Below are 22,904 nucleotides of genomic sequence, written 5' to 3' on the forward strand. Positions count from 1 at the left end.
GGGAACTGAACAATGAGATCACTTGGACTCGGGAAGGGGAACATCACACATCGGGGCCTATCATGGGGAGGGGGAGGGGGGAGGGATTGCATTGGGAGTTATACCTGATATAAATGACGAATTGATGGGTGCTGATGAGTTGATGGGTGCAGCACACCAACATGGCACAAGTATACATATGTAACAAACCTGCACGTTATGCACATGTACCCTAGAACTTAAAGTATAATTTAAAAAAAATAAAAAATAAAAAATAAAAAATAAAAATAAAAAAATTTAAAAATGGTTTGTTATTGGCAATTGTATATAATTGTTTATAACACTCATTGAATACATGTTAAGTGCAGTATAGTGATGGCTATTAGATCTGCTTTCTCAGTGTAATGGTAGACAGATAGTTTTTTATGAATTGTTTTATAAAATCACTATATGAAATAACTCTAGGATTAATTTCATTAGTCTTCCACAGTTATAGGCTATGCATTAATTCACAAGGCAGCCTACCTATCTAGAGTTATATAAGCCACTAGGCAAATGAAAGAAAGATATTGATCACTAGCTCAAAATAGCCTCTTTTGGAGTTTTATAAGCACCACAGTCATACTCTAGTTCTCAAAGATGTTATCTGACAGATTATAACTCATTCATCTCTGCTGGAATCTATTGATTATTGACTTTGGTGACTATGAAGCACCAAGTATTTGATTTAAAAGGACATTCTACCTGTGTGTGCTGATATTTTATAAATTAAAATTTTAAAGTCATTCCAACTAGGCAGAGCAACTGGATCTATTTTAATATTGTTTTGTTAAGCAAAAGGATTTGTAGGCTAAAATGCCCATGAATTGAGTTTTATAAAACTGTGATTTCTCTTCTTGTATTTCAGAAGAGGTAAACGGTGTGTGTGTCTGTGTCTGTGTGTGTGTGTGTGTGTGTTTTCCTGAAAGACACTGAAAACCATAATTTAGCTCAGAACCAATTTTTCTACTAGAGGAGATGAATCTGTAAAATATAGTACAATGTTGCAAGTAATAAAAGTCACTTAAAAATAATGGTACCCAGCTGTTACTCTGCCACATGAAAATGTTAATTGCAGGTATCATCCATGGTGGTAGTATTACGGTGTTATATGCTGCACTCATGCACCTCAAGACTTTTCACTACTGTATGTGGTGTTAGTAGTACCACACCAACTATTAAACTTCTGTTCTATTGATTTTCACTTCTGTAGTTGAAATTATTTGCAGCAGTATTTCTCCAGATCCATATACCAAACCATATGCAATATTTAAATTGGCTATATAGATCACAGTTTTCATACTAAAGAATATTTTTAAATTGGCAACTCACCACAGCTTGTATGGTTTCTCATCTATAGGAAACGGGTCTAATTCAACAGCTTCTTGCATGAGTTGCCATAGTGAAGATCTGAGATGGGCCTGCCGTTGGTGTTTCTCACACTAGCCTGAAAACAAAGCCGAAAGACAGATGAGTTTGATTTTAAGATTTAAATGAGAATTTCACCTGTATTTAGAAAATCAAAAAACTGACATGAAAAACAACTGGTTACTGTGTGGGTGAGTGCAGGCAGAGGAAAGAAAACATCTCAAGATAGTTATCTCTATTCATAATTTATTGCAAGCACAAGCACTTTGATGTTGTAGTACCAGAACAACTATTTTAATATCTGAGCATAAACTAAATTAGTAATTCTTATTTCAGTTGATATAATTGGTCTTGTGATAGAAATTTGGTTTTCTAATGCAAGGCACCCCACTCATCATCAACTGGGACAGCTCCACTGTTACATACATTTCCATATTCTGCTTTTCATATAAGATTTCATTGGAGCAATGGTTACATAGGTACCAATAAAGCAGGAGAATTTTGAAAACCTCTGAAGTATGCAAAAGAAAGTAAACCTAAGCTGGAGCTAGTCTGAAGAGACCTGTATTTATGTTCTTCTAGTTACAAACCTACTTTTTCACCATTATAGCCTGTTACTTCCCAACATTATATTAAAGAAGATTCTTCAGAATATGTGACATTCTACCCAATGTCAAACCATAAGTTTTTATTTCTAGTTTGGAAAATATGGTGATCATACCCAAAATAGGCCTCTTCTTCACCCCAACTAAGAGTATCTTTCCTGCCCAGGTGCTTACAATTACTCCTAGGGCTACCACCCTCTCACTATCCCACGACCTCACCCCGACACCCCAGTGTGGCCCCATTGTCACCTACCACCACTTCAGAGGTGAATTCCTTTCTCCTGTGAATTTCTATTACACTCATTATCAAAATACTAATATGATCCCCTGATTTTATACCATCTTTATTGTTATTTAGCCTCATCTTCCCAAATGGCAGAAACTGTGTTACAGTTTCCCAATTTTTTCTACCACAGCACTTAGCAGAGAACTCAGTACATGAGAGAGATTCATTCAATGAATATTTGGTGTGTCCCTATTGTGTGCCAAACAGACAAGGTCAGTCCCTGATGGGGATTAAACCTTATTAGAGAATACAGGTAATACAAGAATAGGCAATTACTATCTTATATAAGTGCTGTGATGGAGCTTCTACCTACAAACACCGAATAAACATGCCAAATAAACAGACCTAACCTAAGAGCTTCACTTCACTATCAGTGCTTTCAGATCCTATTTCCAATGTATAAGAAGAGGACAATTGCTTTAAGCAATGCATTTTCAGAAAGTACACAGGGTACCCAGGCAGGTTAACACAGACAAACAGGAGTCAGTTTTATTTCTATGAAGACAAGTCACTAAGATGAATTTCTAGAACTTTAAAGTCACTGCTGTTTTGTTTTGTTTTCTTTACACACACACACACACACACATACATACAAACACAAGGTAGTGAAAATCCTGTTTATTACTGTGCAGGTCACTGCAACTGCCCGATTGCCCTGTAGGGAAGCTTTGCCTTAAACCTGCACACCACGCAGGGTTTTAGAGCAGCTGTGGTTAGGGATGCTTCTCAGGAGACTGTATTCATTTCTTTTTCCATTGAAAACTTTAATTTCCATTCCTACGAGCATTATTTCCATAAGCCTCAAGGGTTTTACATCTCATAGTCACCAGAGATAAGAACTCTAAGGAAAGCCATAGTGGATCCAAAACATCAAATAAACTAGAAAATCGTTTACTAGAAATAGTATATGTGTGAGGTCTACTTTTTAAACCTAAAATGTTTCTATTTAGTGATTTTCAATATTACCTGATATCTCCTCTTAAGAGTTGCTACCAAGATTCACAATAAGAAATAAAGCTTCTCCCTATTAAATACAGAAAACAAAAGGTACATAAAACACAGTTTTTGTATTTTCCCCTTCTTTGCCTTGACTGGCTCATGAGGATAAAATGTACTCAAACGGAAAAACCTTGAGTCAAAACCTTACAAGTTCGCTATGCAAACACGTACGGGTAGGTGAATTTTTGAAAAGACGGGCTCCAATTCTAAGTTACATTTTTTAAACAATCAATATGCAGCATGATCTTTTTATCTGAATCAGCAGTACAGTGTCTCATCTCAGACTTATGTAATGCAATAAATACATCCAATATGCCAAAGAAGCAAATGTACTCTGTTCTTCTTTACCAGTAAGCTTCTCCCCTACTAGTCTACAGGCCCAACTTTTTCCACAAGTCCTTGGTCCTCAGAAGAAGGTGCAATAATAGATGCATGTGTGGTAGGAGGAAGGCACTCAGCAGTCCTGCAGCAAATAGAGCATTGTACTCCATTCTTGTCACTACTGGACACTTCCGTGCCTCTTTCTGCATGATTGTTGCAATGTCCAACCAAAAGCTTAAAAGAGACTGTAAGAGGAAATAGAAAGGGCAATGAAGAAAGAATTTAAGACAACAATGTGTTTGCTTCTCATTCTAATTGAAGGCAGTCTCTCTTGCTCCGAGTCCTTTATTCTGATAAGAAACCAAGTAATCATTCGATTTGAACACAACAATTCCACTGAAAGTCCTTTGGCTACAAATGTGACCTGAGGCCAGAACTAGAGCATGAAGAGAGAACATCTATCCCCATATTTAACAAACAAGTAAACATCCAATTTGTCTTTAGCTTTTAGTATCAGTATAAAAAGAATTTATAACTAGGCTTACATCCAAAGAAACAGATTCATTTACATGAAACCACAATAAAATCTTAAAAATATATTTATGCCTTTAAACATGGGAGGTTTTTTTAGATTACTTAGGTTGGGCAAATTTGTTTTGCTTATGATATTCCTGTAGGATACACTAAGAAGGAAAATCTTATTAATTTTCCTATAAATTTAAAATATTTACATTTTATAGCATTGACAATAAATTCTCAGTTCATTCTAACCTTAAAATATATAGACCATGTACTATGAAACTATTAAATACTAATAGCTGCAGACATACCAGACAATGACAGCAAAAACACACTCAGCCCCTCTGGGATCTGTTCATAAACATCCCCTTCCAGCATGGCAAACACACTCCTCTCAACAGCAGATGCTGTTCTGGGGCAAGCAGGAAGGAAGCTAGAGGCAGCTGATTTTCCCACTCTACATATAATTTCTTCCTGCTTCATTATCCAGAATCTTTTTACTGAAACTGTGAGGATTTTTTAAGAACAGGAGCCCCTCAAATTAAAGACACTTTGCAACAGCAGAGGAATGACATGCATATGAGGAAGCATGAAGACTCTCTAATATTTAAGGTCACACCACCTTTGTCATCTGATTTTCTAGTCCCATTGTAGGAGAGAGAAAACCCAGCTTGCTCTACATAATAAAATAAGCTAATCCAATACTTTATGTCAATTTTAAGAGTGTGATCAAGGTAGAGAGGAGGATACATACCAGAGGCAGCCAAACTGCTACATCCAAAGCATCCAACCCCTAAAATCTAATGGTTCTGAAGTAGAGTCAGAAGCTTGTGATATATTTATATATTTATTTGTTATATATTCATAACATATATGCTCACCTAAAGTAGAAAATTCACAGAAGCTTCTCTGAGAGAAATGTTCCTTACTGCAACCATTTTAAATATGTTGATAAGCATTCTGTGAGATCTTCCAGGGTCCGAAAACTAGCAGATTAGGGATAGAAGGAGATATCGGATGTTGTACTGGCAATGCCTGGTGCATTTACACTCATTTTCCTTCCACCTGAACTGTGGCCTGTCCCATATGACTTAGCCTGCTTCCTTGCAGTTTGTTCATAAAAGTTATCATCAACATGGCCAGAAGCAGGCAGGGCTGCTGTACAGACACTGTCAGGCTCTGCACCAAAGGCAGCCCATGTAAACAACCTTGTGATTGCTTCAGAGCCTACTGCTGTGGGATAAGCCATTCTTTTTTCTGTGGCTAAACTGCAGTACCCTGGGAAGTTATCTGTTTAAGGGAATAAAAGCAGAGACTAGGTCTCTAGATTTAAATGTGGGGGGAGGGTAAGAAAAATATATGGATAGATAGTTTTCTTGTAATATCTGTAGCCTGATTTACTCACAGATTTTCCAGTAAATTACATTTATTTTGTTGAAGGCACAAATACATAGATCCTAATAAATATACTGCCATACTTATTTCTGATTTTTTTTTTCAAAAGAGCTCTGACATTTGTAGGGGACACAGTATCCCAGCACAGAACACCTGGGAACCTTGCCATGAAAAAAGAAAGCTGCCTGCTGTGACTAGGAGATCACTTTCTTAAAGGGACCCGTTACCTATTTGACTGCAGTGCCAATGTTTCCTCTTATCTCTAACCTGACCTCTGTTCTGTGTTCCTCTCCCCAGCTCAGATTTAGCCTAGAGTTGCTCTGCAAAAGTAACGCCAATAGTTTTACACCTAATATATATATAAATACTGTTCCTTAGTAAAATACATCTTACAATATTTAAGTTATACTTCTCACAAAAGTAAACATAAATACATACTAAAAGACATTATTTTAATGTTTTATGGAACCCATCAATTTTCAGATATGGAACTAAGGTCAGCACTTCTAACAAGCACAGCTGTTTGGTGTTTTTTTTCTTTTTTTTTTTTTCTCTCTCTCTCCGTGTGCGTGTGTGTGTGTGTGCGCGCGCTTCTCTCTCTCTCTCCCTTCCCTTCTGTAGCCCTGCATTGGTCTAAAAACCCCTGGTCACAATAAGAATGCTCCCTCCCCCCCTCCCTCTGCTACCCCTCACTCCAAACAGAAAGGTTTCAACACGCCCAAGTCTGGGAAGAGATGTTCTGCACAGAAGGAAAAGCTGGTGGCTTCTTGCCTCAAAGCAAGTTCACTTGATTAACCTGCTTTCCACCCCATCTCTCTCATCTCTTCCATACTCCCTCTCCCGCCCCACCAGGAGCAATCAATAGACATCACCCCACCCTCCAAAAACAGGTTAGAACCCAGAACGAGCAAAGAGCCACCTACCATTCCGTGCCTGAGAACTACGATCCTGATCCGGCAGTGTTTGCCCCAGAAATCCTCCCTACTTGTTTTTCATTAACCACAATCCAGACTGTAATATGGAAGAGATTCTTTGGAGATAGGGAGATTGTTTAAAATTAACGATGGACAGGTGATTTCCAAGAAAACCCAATCTTAAACTCACTCAAGCCCCTAGGAATTGAGGGGTGAGGACAAAAAAGGAAATTTGTAAAAATGAAAAAAGAAAAAAAGGTAAGCATATAGCAAGCACCACCCACCCCATAAAATAAAAGTGAAGGGGAGGTTAAAGAAAAAAGAAGAAGAAGAGTGGCTTGCTGAATCACCCTCTTTCACTGCCTGGAAACCATTGTGCAGCGTGATGCTGCCTGTACCATTGTGGAACCTACCAGAGGAGACGGACAGAGGGCTTGGGGAATGGGGTTGCTATGGCAACTGAAAGGAGCACACATGACGTCAAAGCCCAGAGAAGTCTAGGGAGGGGGATGAGGGGGAAAGAGAAAGAGGAAAAGTCTATGTGCAGCTACAGCTACTGTGTTTTCCGGTTAAATGAGGACCAGGCAAATGAAAAGGAATAAGGTTCGTCCGCAGCCAACATCAGCAACTACGACATCAAGGCAGCCAGCCTGCACAACCTGAAGAAAAGATCCGTTGGATGCAGCTCTGGCCCTTTGCACAGCAGCACCGAGGAACAAATACCAGCAGAGCAAAACACCACTGGAAATGCAGTCAACCTCTGCTTTTCAACTATCTCCTGCAATATGTCTAAACGTCAACCAAGTAAGAGATGGTAATAAACTCAGAGGAGAAGCAGGTATTTGAGTGTCGCCTGAACCCCGAGGTCATCTTCACGGCACTATTCCTCTTCTCTGTTTCCTTGTTTTTGTAAAATTCCTGAATAAATATCCACTAAACCAAACTCAACAGACTAATACTTAGGTTGCAATCTGAGTGTACAAAGAAAATACTGATTAATTTGAGTTAACACATCAAATTAATACTGACTAATTTGAGTTCTTTTTTTTTTTAATTGCAGATAATTTCCTGGAGAACTGATGCAAATTGTATTGTTACTATTTAGGGTAAATATCGCAATTTTATTTAAGTAATTTGCTCTGCCTTTAACTGTTATAGGGTATTTTTAAAGTCTCCAAACAGTTTTACTATCCACAAATAATAGTTTCTTGGAATGACAACAATTAACTACTTGCACTATAAAAAATATTAGGTTTACCAAATTTGTTTTACCTTTTTTATGTAAGAAAAATTTTCAATACAAATTTTGCTTTAACCAACTCCAGGCTTTGGACTTGTCAAATTATGTAATCTAATTCAATTACTTTTTTGCTTACACTCCTTGAAGGTGGGTTTCTGGTTATTGCTACCAAGTAGTGCTGAGTTGTACATGATTCCACATTATGTTTTAGAACTAGCATCCTTATATGAATATGAACCTTCTTCCATATGTTACCAGAAAGATATAACATGCAACAGATGCAAACTCAGCAGTCACTGTAGACACTGAAACACATCATAAAGCTGTAAGAAACGCATAAGGTTTTGCTGTCTTTGTTGTTGCTGCCGCTGTTTTATTTGGGAAGAAAATTTAGAAAAAGAAAGGCTTGAGTGAGTTGTATGTCATTGTAGTTCATTGGATAAGAGTTTGGATGTCTCTTTACTCTAATTTCAGTTTCAAGAAGAATCAATCAAAACTACCTTCTAGTCTTCTCAAAGGGCCTACCTGCAAGATAACTATCTCATGCAAAAAAAACGAATTGATAGCCAAACAATTTATAACACAAAATAACTGGCATTCTGGCTTTTGAGGTATTATATACTAAGTTTGCTTATCAAAAGTCAATTCCCCAATCCCACGGAAATTAAATCAGTATGTCGAAGAGATGTCTGCACTCCCATTTTTATTGCAGCACTATTCTAATAGCAATGGAAACAACTTAAGTGTTTCAACAGATAAATGGATATATATTATGTATCTCACAAACACACACACACACACACACACACACAGGAATACTATTCAGCCTTATAAAAACAGGAAATTCTGTCATTTGCAACAATATAGATGAACCTAGAGGACATTATGCTAAGTGAAATAAGCCAGGCACAGCGAGACAAATACCGTATAATCTCACTTACATGTGAAATTTTAAAAAGGACAAACTTGTAAAAATAGAAAGTAGAATGGTGGTTACCAGTGGCTGGAGGACAGAAAGGTGGACAGGGAAAAGGGGGACATTGGTTAATAGGTACAAAGTTTCAGTTAGAAAGGAGAACTAAGCTCTGGTGTTCTATTGCACAGCACAGTGACTATAGCTAATAATAATGTTGCCTATTTCGAAATAGCTAAAAGAGAGGATTTCAAATGTTCTCACTACAAGGAAATGATAAATATTTGAGGTGACAGATAATGAGCATGATTTGATCATACTACAATGTATACATGTATCAAAACATCACATTGTAACCCATAAATATATACAGTTATTATAAATTACAAATAAAATAAAACAATTTTTTAAAAGTCAATGCCCAGTAATGTAACATCAATGAGGAAAAAATGAACTCCATCTCTTACCTTACATTGTAAACACAAATATTTATTCAAGATGAATTGTACACCTCAACATAAAAGCTAAAATATATGACACTATTAAAATATAATATAGCTTTTTTAAAAGATGGCTGTCTTACCTTGCAGTAGGCAAAAATTTCTTAGGATACAGAAAGCTCTTACCATAATAGGAAAAAAAAAAAAAAAAAGAGAGACTTCATCAAAATTAAAAGCTTCCACTTATCCTAAGTCACCATTAAGAAAATGAATAGACAAGCCACAGTCTAGATGATACATATATCTGAATACTCTTGATAGCTGAAAATATTCTGATACACACAATTCCTAGATTATAGAAAACATCTCCTACAATTCAATAATAAACATGAACAAACAACTTTGTTTAACGGGCAAAAGACTTGCACAGGCATTTGACAAAGGAAAATTTACAAATGGCCAATAAACATATGAAAAAGTATTATATATCATTAGTCAGCAGAAATATACAAATTAAATTCAAAATGAGATACCATTTCACGCCCACAAAAATAACTAAAATTAAAAAGACTAACATCATCAAATATTGACAAGGATATGGAAAACCAGAACTCTCCTACATATATTGGTAGGATTACAAAATGTTAAAATCACCTTGGGAAATTTTGGTAATTTTTATAATTATAAACCTACACCTAACATATGACTCAACACTTCTATTTATAAGGATTCATCCAAGACAATGGAAATCTATGTCCTCCAAAAAAAAAGTTGGACATAAATGTTTATGCCAAGCTTTGCTTATAATAAGCAAAAGCAGGAACAACTCCAAATATATCTACAAGAGAGCAGATAATTACGATATACAGTCAGCCCTCCATGTTCATGGGTTCCACATCTGTAGATTCAAAAACTGAAGATCAAAATATTAGGGAAAAAAGAATAAAAAGAACTACAGAGATAAACACAAATAGAAGTACACTATAACAACTGCTTATATTGCACTTACTTTGTACCAGGTATTATAAATAATTTAGAGATGAGTTAAAATAATAGGAGGATGGAACACTACGCCATTTTATATAAGGGATTTGAACATCCACTGCTTTTGGTATGGAGGGGTTGTTCCTGGAACCAGTCCCCCTGAGAGTACTGAGGGACAACTGTATTTGCCTAATAGAATATTACTCAGCAATTAAAAAGAATGGCAACCAGGAACAGGTTAATACCAATCATTTTCATCCACTAGGTGTTAGTTTCTTTTTTTAAGCTTTTTGAAAATTTATTTATTTTATTAATGTTATTTTTATTGACAATCATAATTGTATATATTTATGGAGTATGTTGTGATATTTTGATATATGTATACAATGTGGAGTAATTAAATCAAATGAATTAACATAACTGTCACCTCACATCATTTTGGTGGTGAGACATTTGAAATTTACTCTCTTAGTTACTCTAAGATATACAGTACATTATTATTGACTATAGTCACTCTGCTGTACAACAGATTTCAAAATTTATTCCTCCCATCTTACTAAAATTTTAGTTAACTAAAATTTTGGTTAACTAAAACTCTTTTTTTTTTTGAGACATGGTCTCGCTGTGTTGCCCAGGCTGGAGTGCAGTGGAACACAGCTCACTGCACCTTTGACCTCCTGGCTTCAAGCGGTCCTCCTGCCTCAGCCTCCTGAGTAGCTGGGAGTACAGGTGCCTGCCACTCCACCTGGCTAATTTTTTATTTTTAGTAGAGATGAGGTCTAAGTCTGTTGCTCAGGCTGATCTTGAATTCCTGAACTCATGTGATCCTCTCGCCTTGGCCTCCCAAAGTGCTGGGATTACAGAGAGGTGTGAGCCGCCTCACCAGGCTTGAAATTCTTTTTTTTTTTTTTTTTTATTGGTGGTGGTGGTGGTGGTGGTTGTTATTGTTTTAGTTTTTTTTTTTTTCTTTGAGACAGGTCTCACTCTATCACCCAGGCTGGAGTGCAGTGGTGCAATCTCGGCTCACTGCAGCCTCAACCTCCCAGGCTCAAGAGATTCTCCCACCTTAGCCTCCTGAGTAGCTGGGACCATAGGTGCTTGTCACCATGCCCAGCTAATTTTTTTGTATTTTTGGTAGAGACAGGGTTTCACCATGTTGCCCAGGGTAGTCTCGAACTCCTGAGCTCAAGTGATCCACCCACCTTGACCTCCCAAAGTGCTGAGATTACAGGCACGAGCCACTGCTCCAGGTCCATTGAGACGCTTTTGAAGTATTTTCCAAAGATGTTGATTATTGGCATTAGTTACAAAGAGTGATAGATTCCAACCTTGCACATATATTTTGGTGTGGATCTTACTAAACAGGGTTTTAATTCTCAACATACTCATTTCAATTATATTTATGTTATTAAAATAATCTTTTAAGTCTATTCTAAACACTTCAGGAAAATTACTTTTCTAAAATTTGATTATGCAATACAAGTTAGTTTAAAAAAAAAAAAATCAGTCGCTGAATAGTTCCTATTCCCAGTTGGATAAAACCAAAACTCTTGGTCAGGTGCAGTGGCTCACACCTGTAATCTCAGCACTTTGGGAGGCTGAGGCAGGTGGATCGCTGGAGGTCAGAATTTCCAGACCAGCTGGCCAACATGCTGAAACCCTGTCTCTACTAAAAACACAAACGTTAGTCCAGTGTGATGGCACATGCTTGTAATCCCAGCTACTTGGGAGGCTGAGGTGGAAGGATTGCTTGAACCCGGGAGGCAGAGGTTGCCATGAGCCAAGATCACACCACTGCACTCCAGCCTGGGCAACAGAGCAAGACCCTATCTCAGAAAACAAACAAACAAACAAACAAACAAACAAAAACAACACTGTTTAAGGCCCTCAATCCTCAATCAGACAATTCTACTATATTTCTCTCTTGCCATTTCTCAATCCAACACAATATGTTTGAGAGCCTTTCCCACCAAATAAATGCTTTCAATGAAAAGAGAAAGAAAAAAGAACAGATACATATTGGGATTATTATGTTTGTCAGGCACTGTGTTTATATGTATTCATACTCACCATATAAACTCCCATAAAAGTATCTACTTACTTTCATTTGGCACTTACCATACTGTATTTTGCATTACTGCAACTTTGTGAATATGTAACATCTCACCTTGGCCGGGCTCACTGGCTCAGGCTTGTAAGCCCAGCACTTTGGGAGGCCAAGGTGGGTGGATCACTTGAGGTAAGGAGTTCAAGACTAGCCTGGCCAACATGGTGAAACTTTGTCTCTACTAAAAATACAAAAATTAGCCGGGTGTGGTGGCACTTGCCTGTAGTCCCAGCTACCTGGGAGGGTGAGACAGGAGAATCGCTTGAACTGGGGAGGTGGAGGTTGCAGTGAACCAGGACTGCACCATTGCACTCCAGCCTGGGCAATAGAGTGAGACTCTGTCTCAAAAATAAATAAATAAATAAATTACCTTGTACTTGACTGTGACTTAATCCTCTTTATTTCTCATTAACTCTCCTGAAAGTTCCTTTTCCATGTATAGCATATCATCTTATACGTGGTAGGTGATCAGTAAACATTTATGGTTAATTATAATTATCTGCAGTTTACAATTCTTTTTTACAGTTATCAAAACTTTTTATTTAAAATATTATTATTATGTTGTGATATACACAATATTAAAGCAGGTAACCTCTGTTACAATATTACATATTTCAACTTTGTATTTAGGTCTAAAAACACTTTAAACTGCTTCAAACTCTTTTTCAAAGTGCTTTCAAATAAAACCATACGTAATACAGAAGTCTGACTTAAATCTTGAATCTGACTAATTCTATCAATCATAAGAGTTTTTGAAGGAAGAGTCTTAAATAAATAAGTCAATGTAAGTTCTTATTTTCAAAAGCATGCAATTGTATTTAGTATCTTTTATATGCAAATCTATTTATTTAATGGCATGTGGGTAGTCTGAGGTAGGACTAAAGATGTCTAGGAATATCTCTTGCTCTCCAATCAAGGAGATCTTTCTTACCTTATTAATACAAACTTTAGAACATTACATTTTCAGAATAAACTACTGAAACATGCAACAATACAGATGAATCTCAAAGCATGCTAAGTGATAAATAAGACAAAAAAGAGTATATACTATAAATATCTGTCTACATGAAGTTTCAGAACAGATGAAACTATTCTATGGAGATAGGAATCAGAGCTGTGATTGCCAGTGACAGGAGGAGGAAAACAGTCAAGGACTATGTTGACAGCAAGAGGGAAATTCCTATAGTGATGAAAAGGTCCTACATCTTGATGGAGATGTGAGTTACATGGGTATACGCATTCGTCAAAACTCCTCAAAGTGTAACTCTTAAGATCTGTGCATTTCACTCTATGTAAATTAAACTGCCATTAAAATTTTAAGTAAATTTCCTTTTGGGAAAAGGATGAGCCAATAAGTTAGGGTTCCTAAACCTGAATATCTAGTCCCATACCCTGAATCTTGATTTTTCAGACCCAAGCAGCCCCAGCAATAGGAAAGGCCAGACTCAGAGTCACCAGGATGTTGAGACCTAACCCTCGGAGGCAGACAATTGATGGAGGTTTACATAGCAATCAACAGATGAGAATCCAGACTCTTAAAAACCAGGTTTTCAGAAAAGAGTGGCAGTAAGCAGATTCCTGGGTTCAGCCGCAGGGACTAATTCAGTGCTGGGACTCAGATGCAGAAGGAAATGAAGGTGCTGAAGAATACTTTCTGAATCCAATTCTCAAGTGGATTAAGGGGGTAGCAGTGAAACCAACTAATGCCCTAAGGTCTCTCGTCACAAGTGGTCCCGGAGTAGGGCGACCAACTTGTCTCTATTTGCCAGGTACTTCTCAGGTTCTAGCAGGTGCTTCTCGTGTTCTAACACTTAAAGTCCTACATCATAGGAAATCTCTAAATCCCAGGCAAACTGGGGAAGCTGGCCACCCTATCCCATAATCTAGAATAAACTTGAACTCTCGGATGGAAGTTGAGAGATAGCAACTGTGAAAGAATGAGCTGCAAAAGAAAGAAGTCATGAGTACCTTAAAAGAGTGATGTCATTAAAGAAGTGTCACCTAGGCCGGGCGCGGTGGCTCAAGCCTGTAATCCTAGCACTTTGGGAGGCCGAGACGGGCGGATCACGAGGTCAGGAGATCGAGACCATCCTGGCTAACACGGTGAAACCCTGTCTCTACTAAAATACAAAACTAGCCAGGCGAGGTGGCGGGCGCCTGTAGTCCCAGCTACTCGGGAGGCTGAGGCAGGAGAATGGCGTAAACCCGGGAGGCGGAGCTTGCAGTGAGCTGAGATCCGCCCACTACACCCCAGGCCGGGCGACAGAGCGAGACTCCACCTCAAAAAAAAAAAAAAAAAAAAAAAAAAAAGGTGCCCCAAGGTTAATTTTAAAAAATTTTTTTTTTTTGCATGAATTAGGGTGGTAGCAAGGGGATGCAAAGGGTTAGATAAAAAGCAAGGAAAATTATGGAACCTAAATCAATAGAACATGCTGACTGATCGAATATGAGGGGATGGTGGAGGGTCCACGTTTACTCTTTGAGTACCATATTCCTATCATTTCACAGAATGCCTTCTCTCAGAGAGTCAGTCATGTATCTTTCATGATACTATTAGAATATAAGATTTCCCCAAGTATATTCTACTTGGGGAACACTGGCTCTTTGCAAAAACTATTCCACAGTTTAAAAGTTTCAGAAATGCTTCATACAATAGCTGCCCTTTGGAACGCCATGTTTTATTACACGTACTACAGTGAGCAAGTCTATGGAAACCTACCCTCAAAGGCCAAGGAAGCTGAGAGGCCAAAGAAAAAGGCTAACAAATCCAGTTTCTCAGAAAGAAACATTTAATCCCCGTGCCCTCACGTGAGAAAGTATTCTTATATAGCAAGTTGTTGTTGTTGTTGTTGTTGTTGTTGTTGTTGTTTGGTGAAACATGTGCAGCTAGTCCTGTCTCAGACTCTCTTGCAAAACTTGTGACCACTGGGGAAATCAGATAAACTTTTTTATGAGGGATTTTTCTACGCTATAGGCATTGTTTCTTGACCTTGCTTCAGGAAGACAGTATCCAGTAGCCAAACATCAGTCATCACTGGCTACTATCCAGTAGCCAAACCAAGTCATCTTGGTTTTGCTTTAAGATGGCATTACTGTTGCCAAGTAGCAGGGTGTTTTCTATATTACATTAATAAATTAAAGGTGCTGAGAAGCCCTGAGGAAAAGAAAACTATTTAAATTTCTCAAAATTACTTCTCAAATGCAGTTTTGAATTAATATATTTTATCATGGTATTGGGATGGGAAACACAGAGCCCATAACTTACCATAATCATAATGATTGGCACTGGTGGGAATTTAAATCACTAACACTTCCTAATAAGAGTAAATCTTCTGACCTTTAAACTTCACATAAGAGAAGGGATCTACCTTCCACTTACTTTTCTTTTTAACTTATAGACTATTTGTAGGGCAGCTTCAGGTTTACAGAAAAATTGAGTGGAAAAGTATAGAGAATTCCCATATACCCTGCTCCCTCCCCACAGTTTCCCCTATTATTAATATCTTGCATTCATGTGGTACATTTGTTACAATTGATAAACCAATAACGATACATTATTAACTAAAATCCATAGTTTACATTAGGGTTCATTCTTTGTGTTGTACAGTTCTATGGGTTTTGACAAATGTATAGCATCATGTTGCAATCACTTTCAATTTTTTTCTTACTCAGGAGTCAATTTTACATTTAGAAAACAATTGTATTCACATCAAACAAAAGTAGATAAATTGGTCTCCTGAAAGTTTTTCCTAGTGGACAGAGCACTACTATTAGAATTCAATGGTACTTTGAACCAATTGTTATTAAGCTTGTAAAAGTACTGGTTTGCTTTTGCTTTTGTTTTGGACTGGCAACCTCCCACAACCAGCAAAATTATGTTCCTTTGTGGTTAAACATACTTTTATTCCAAATACGAAATATCTGCAGCAATAAAAACAGTTCCACACAACTTTTCAGTTCCTAACAGCATTTTTTTTTTTAAAGTCTGAATGCAGTTCACAAATGATAATGGGGGAGGGAAGGTTTATTGTAAAATAATATCAAAGAAGATTAAGCCTCCTCCTCAGGTAGCAGCAGCTTAAAAAATCTAATTAGTGTATGTGTCTTTTGAACAACGATGCTAATAGAAAATGCCCTCTTCTTAGATCCCAGCAGAAGCCAGTGTGTGAGATAAAGAAAGTTATTCTTGCCAGACATCCTCAGGTTTATTCACACTTCAATCCATACACATCTGTAGCAATTCCAATTTCCCTTATCCCAGAAGCATGAAAAAGCATGAAGATACCATGGATTACATTTGAGTTTCGTCTGGAAATTCAACTTCCCACTCTGCAGCAATTCCTTCAACCTTTAATGGGGCTATTCTCACCTCTCACTGTAATATGTCAGCATGGTGCTCAGAAGGCGGTCACTGAGGTAGGCTAAGAAGCAAAATATGAGCCAAAAATTGTGTAATTAAATTAAAGTTTAAAATTTTTTTATAAACAGTTCTGCCATCACTACTTGCTAAAATTTCTAATATTAAAGAGCTTATTTTTAAACATTTATATGAGAAGACTTTTTGAATCACCTAACCAGTTGGTGAATTCTGGGTCTGTCTAATCAAACAATAGTATAAGTAATGGTAATACATGATGATCGTATACAAACACTTAAAAGAGTAATAATCAGAATTAATACGAATTTGGTGTATTTAGTCTTACAATTTTAAGCCAAATACTTACCAGCAAAAATTTATATGTGCAGCTTATGTCTGGTCTAAAAATCTGCTGGATTTTCAAATCATTAACAAAAAATATTTTCTTAGACTATCCTAAACATGCTATTTCACCTATATTGCAATGTTATATTCAACAAGGAAACAGGAAAATAAAAATCTGATCTTGAAAATTGTGCAAATTCATGAAAATAAAGCAATGATAATAGTAATTAAATTCAACATACGCCTTATATGAGTGCAAGATAATTAAAAAATTTTTAAGATAATGCATAAATACTTTCAAAGCTTACTGGAAATATGCATAGGCCAGTCTGTGTGACCTGACCAGATCACACGGCCTCTTCATGTACCAATTTAGGCATTGACATAATAGGGATAATAATATTCACTTCACAGACTTTTTATGAGAAACAAATTAGATAATGTATGTGCCAGTGCCTAGCACAACCCTTAGCACATGATAGTCACTCAATAGATATTGAACATTCTGATTGCAGTGAGAGATGTAACCCACACTTAGATTAAAATTACCTGGCAACGTTGTAAGCTATGAACATTGTCCAATGGCCCAGAAGCATTCATTTTCTGTTGTTTGATAATGTTCTTAAAGTGCATATTCAAAAGGAGATGCAGTTCATCATATGCTACTTGGCAGCGCTGAAGCAGCACTATAGAACTAATAATAAACTTGAAGAAATTTGAGCCTACCTGCCCGTCTACACCTGAGATACTATTCAGGACATCAGTGATTCTTACCGGAAATTTCCCAGATAAAATTCAGGTACTTGGTCAGCAAATATTCAGAGATATAGTCTTTCACAAGAAATATATAACAAAAAATTTTTTTAAATAATTAAGCAAAAACAGTGTCACTGTTAGAGCTGTGTGACATTCTTTTCATTTAAAATTAATCCAACCAGCAAATCACTGAGTAGCATATCAGTATAAAACTCTATGCTAGAGATTAGAAAATGAAATCTGAGAAATGGTCCCCATCAAAAAGGAATTTGTGACCTTATTGTTAGAGTGGACCACTTGAAACAAAAAAAAAAAAAATCTAAAAAAGAACCCCTACATGAAAAAAAAAAAAAAAAAAAAAAAATGAAGTCTCCATTTGAAAAGGAAAAACCTCAACACAGTCATGCAAGTAGAAAATATGGATCTCAAATCCTGTATTTACCTTGGGAAGCAGCATAGTCAAATAAAAATGGAAACTTTAGTCTCAGTTCCACTGTGACTACGACTACCCGTGAGATGTTGGGCAGATAGTGGCTCTCATGATATGTTTCTTTGACTAAAATGTATCAGGTCTAAATAACATGAGAATTATGGTTCTATAACAAAATGGAAAAGAGAGTCTTCAGATGACTCAATGAATAGAATTTAGACAGAGATTTCATAAAAATAGACTTAACAATGACGGAAAACATATCTTGTTTGGATGAGAGTAAACAGAACACTCTCCTAGTTAAAACAAGTAGGAAAGCAGTGGAATATCTTCAACTAGACTGACTTCTATGCAAAATCCACAAACCAAACATTTACATTGCAAATGAAAACGTAAGGCAATGAGAATAGGATTCACTGCTGAAGTTAGTTCTGGCTTTTTGAGTCATTTAGTAAATACTACCTTATGATAAGTCATAGCCACTATCATTTTTATCATTATTATCACAAAGGTCATCATTAATATCATCATTTTTTAGCTATTATCTATTGAAAACATCCTCTGCGCCATCACTAGCTGATGATTTACAGGCATTTGCTCTAGTCACACAGCATTTCTTCATCATTATCTCTAACATCTATCAACCATCCACAGTGTGCCTGGGCCCATGTTACAATATAATCCTCACTACTATATCATAAGGTAGGTAGAGTTATTGTCCTTATTTTATATACAAGAAAACTGAGATTTAGAGAGAGTTTAAGTCATTTGTTCTGGATCACAAATGACTGCCATGAGTCAGTATTGATATCTGTGCATATCTAACTGAAATTTCTACTTTCAGAGAGGTTAAGAAAACAAATGCGAGTGAACTCAATGATAAAGTGACAAGATGGCTGAATAGGAACAGTTCCAGTCTGCAGCTCCCAGTGAGATCAATACAGAAGGCGGGTGATTTCTGCATTTCCAACTGAGGTACATGGCTCATCTCATTGGGATTGGTTACACAGTGGGTGCAGCCCATGAAGGGCAAACCGAAGCAGGGTGGGGCATCGTCTCACTTGGGAAGCACAAAGGGTCGGAGAACTCTTTCTGATAGCCAAGAGAAGCCATAAGAGACCATGCCATGAGGAATGATGCATTCCAGCACAGATACTATGCATTTCCCAGTCTTCGCAACCCACAGACCAGGAGATTCCCTCGGGTGCCTAAGCCACCAGGGCCCTGGGTTTCAAGCACAAAGTTGGGCAGCCATTTGGACAGACACCAAGCTAGCTGCAGGAGTTTTTTTTCATACCCCAGTGCTGCCTGGAATGACAGTGAGACAGAACCATTCACTCTCCTGCAAAGGGGGCTGAAGCCAGGGAGCCAAGTGGTCTAGCTCAGGGGATTCCACCCCCATGGAGCCCAGCAAGCTAAGATCCACCGGCTTGAAATTCTCGCTGCCAGCAGAGCAGTCTGAAGTAGACCTGGGATGCTAGAGTTTGGTGAAGGGAGGGGTGTCCACCATTACTGAGGCTTGAGTAGGCAGTTTTTCCCTCACAGTGTAAACAAAGCCACCAGGAAGTTCGAACTGGGTAGCGTTTGAACAGCTCAGCAAAGCCAGACAGCCTCTCTAGATTCCTCCTCTCTGGGCAGGGCATCTCTGAAAAAAATGCAGCAGCCACAGTCAAGGGCTTGTAGATAAAACTCCCATCTCCCTGGGACAGAGCACCTGGGGGAAGGGGCGGCTGTGGGCACACCTTCAGCAGACATAAACTTTCTTGCCTGCCGGTTCTGAAGAGAGCAGCAGATCTCCCAGCACCGCACTCCAGCTCTGCTAAGAAGCAGACTGCCTCCTCAAGTGGATCCCTGAACCCCATGCCTCCTGACTGGGAAACACCTCCCAGCAGGGTTGACAATCACCTCATACAGGAGAGCTCTGGCTGGCATCTGGCAGGTTCCACTCTGGGATGAAGCTTCCAGAGGAAGGAACACAGGCAGCAACCTTTGCGGTTCAGAAGCCTCCACTGGTGATACCCACGCAAACAGGGCCTGGAGTGGACCTCCAGCAAACTCCGGCAGACCTGCAGCAGAGGGGGCTGGCTGATAGAAGGAAAACTAACAAACAGAAAGGAATAGCATCAACATCAACAAAAAGGATGCCCAGACACAGAAACCCCATCTGAAAGTCACCAGCATCAAAGACCAAAGGGAGATAAATCCACAAAGATGAGGAAAACCAGCGCAAAAGGCTGAAAATTCCAAAAACCAGAATACCTCTTCTCCTCCAAAGGATCACAACTCCTCACCAGCAAGGGAACAAAACGGGACGGAGAATGAGTTTGATGAATGGACAGAAGTAGGCTTCAGAAGGTGGGTAATAACCAACTCCTCCTAGCTAAGGGAGCTTGTTCTAACCCAATGAGAGGAAGTTAAGAACCTTGAAAAAACGTTAAAGGAATTCCTAACTAGAATAACCAGTTTAGAGAAGAACATAAATGACCTGATGGAGCTGAAAAACACAGCACAAGAACTTCCTGAAGCATACACAAGTATCAATAGCCGAATCAATCAAGCGGAAGACAGGATATCAGAGATTGAACATCAACTTAATGAAATAAAGTGTGAAGACAAGATTATAGAAAAAAGAATGAAAAGGAATGAATAGAGCCTCCAAGAAATATGGGACTATGTGCAAAGACCAAACATACGTTTGATTGGTGTACCTGAAACTGACGGGGAGAATGGAACCAAGTTGGAAAACACTCTTCAGGATATTACCCAGGAGAACTTCCCCAGCAAGACAGGCCAGCATTCAAATTCAGAAAATGCAGACAACACCACAAAGCAACCTCAAGATACATAATCGTCAGATTCAGCATGGTTGAAATGAAGGAAAAAACGTTAAGGGCAGCCAAAGAGGAAGGTCAGATTACCCACAAAGGGAAGCCTATCAGACTAACAGTGATCTCTCTGCAGAAACCCTACAAGCCAGAAGAGAGTAGGGGCCAATATTCAACATTCTTAAAGAAAAGAATTTTCAACTCAGAATCTCATATCCAGCCAAACTAAGCTTCATAAGTGAAGGAGAAATAAAATCCTTTACAGACAAGCAAATGCCAAGAGATTTTGTTACCACCAGGCCTGCCTCACAAGAGTTTCTGAAGGAAGCACTAAATGTGGAAAGGAACAACTGGTACCAGCCACTGCAAAAACATATCAAATTGTAAAGACCATCAACACTATGAAGAAACTGCATCAATTAATGGGCAAAGTTACAAGCTAGCATCATAATGACAGGATCAAATTCACACATAACAATATTAACCTTAAATGTAAGTGGGTTAAATGCCTCAATTAAAAGACACAGACTGGCAAATTGGAAAAAGAGTCAAGACCCATCAGTGTGTTGTATTCAGGAGACCCATTTCGCATGCAAAGACATACATAGGCTCAAAATAAAGGAATGGAAGAACATATACCATGCAAATGGAAAGCAAAAAAGATATATGCACCCAATACAGGAGCACCCAGATTCATAAAGCAAGTTCTTAGAGACCTACAAAGAGACTTAGATTCCCACACAATAACAGTGGGAGACTTTAACACCTGACTTTCAATATTAGACAGATCAACGAGACAGAAGGTTAACAAGGATATTCAGGACTTGAACTCAGCTCTGGACCAAGCAGACCTAATAGACATCTACAGAACTCTCCACCCCCAAAATCAACAGAATATACATTCTTCTCAGCACCACATGATACTTATTCTAAAACTGACCACATAATTGTAAGTAAAGCACTCCTCAGCAAATGCAAAAGAATGGAAATCACAACAAACAATCTCTCAGACCACAGTGCAATCAAATTAGAACTCAGGATTAAGAAACTCACTCAAGGGCAGGTGTGGTGGCTCACGCCAGTAATCCCAGCACTTTGGGAGGCTGAGGCAGGCAGATCATGAGGTCAGGAGATCGAGACCATCTTAGTCAACATGGTGAAACCCTGTCTCTACTAAAATACAAAAAATTAGCTGGACGTGGTGGTATGTGCCTGTAATCCCAGCTACTTGGGAGGTTGAGGCAGGGGAATCTCTTGAACCTGGAAGGCAGAGGTTGCAGTTGTAATGAGCTGAGATCACACCACTGCACTCCAGACTGGCAACAGAGTAAGATTCCATCCAAAAAAAAAAAAGAAAAGAAAGAAAAAAGGAAAGAATGGAAGAAAGAAACTCACTCAAAACTGCACAACTACATGGAAACTGAACAACCTGCTCCTGAATGACTACTGGGTAAATAACAAAATTAAGGCAGAAATAAATAAGTTCTTCAAAACCAACAAGAACGAAGACACAACATACCAGAATCTCTGGGACACAGCTAAAGCAGTGTTTAGAGGGAAATTTATAGCACTAAATGCCCACATCAGAAGGTGTGAAAGATCTAAAACCAATACCCTAACATCACAATTAAAAGAACTAGAGAAGCAAGAACAAACAAATTCAAAAGGTAGCGGAAGACAAGAAATAACTGACTACTTTAAATTTCACATGGAACCAAAAAAGAACTAGTATAGCCAAGACGATCCTAAGCAAAAAGAACAATGCTGAAGGCATCATACTACCTGACTTCAAACTATATTACAAGCCTACAGTAAACCAAACAGCATGGTACTGGTACCAAAACAGATATATAGACCAATGGAACAGAACAGAGGCCTCAGAAATAATGCCACACATCTACAACCATCTGAGTTTTGACAAACCTCACAAAAACAAGCAAAGGGGAAAGGATTCCCTGCTTAATAAATGGTGTTGGGAAAACTGGCTAGTCGCATGCAGAAAACTGAAACTAGACCCCTTCCTTACACCTTACACAAAAATTAGCTCAAGATGGATTAAAGACTTAAATGTAAGACCTAAAA

General features: G+C 38.1%; 2 long non-coding RNA genes across 2 annotated transcripts in view; one reads left to right on the forward strand and one right to left on the reverse strand.

Annotated features, from left to right (window-relative positions):
* LOC108520626 (uncharacterized) overlaps positions 1-6,920 on the reverse strand; it is a 63,711-nt gene extending 56,791 nt beyond the window's left edge. The window contains exons 1-2 of the long non-coding RNA XR_001882945.1: positions 6,435-6,920; positions 1,351-1,465 (exon numbers count right to left, since the gene is read on the reverse strand). This is a non-coding gene — a long non-coding RNA (uncharacterized LOC108520626). The remainder of the gene's footprint in view (positions 1-1,350; positions 1,466-6,434) is intronic.
* Positions 6,921-7,134: 214 nt separating this feature from the next.
* LOC108520627 (uncharacterized) overlaps positions 7,135-22,904 on the forward strand; it is a 26,436-nt gene continuing 10,666 nt past the window's right edge. Inside the window, exons 1-3 of the long non-coding RNA XR_001882946.1 lie at positions 7,135-7,229; positions 7,486-7,531; positions 18,842-18,972. This is a non-coding gene — a long non-coding RNA (uncharacterized LOC108520627). The remainder of the gene's footprint in view (positions 7,230-7,485; positions 7,532-18,841; positions 18,973-22,904) is intronic.

Source organism: Rhinopithecus bieti, unplaced genomic scaffold, assembly GCF_001698545.2.
Source record: "Rhinopithecus bieti isolate Rb0 unplaced genomic scaffold, ASM169854v2 scaffold_52099, whole genome shotgun sequence".
In the NCBI taxonomy this organism is placed as follows: Eukaryota; Metazoa; Chordata; class Mammalia; order Primates; family Cercopithecidae; genus Rhinopithecus; species Rhinopithecus bieti.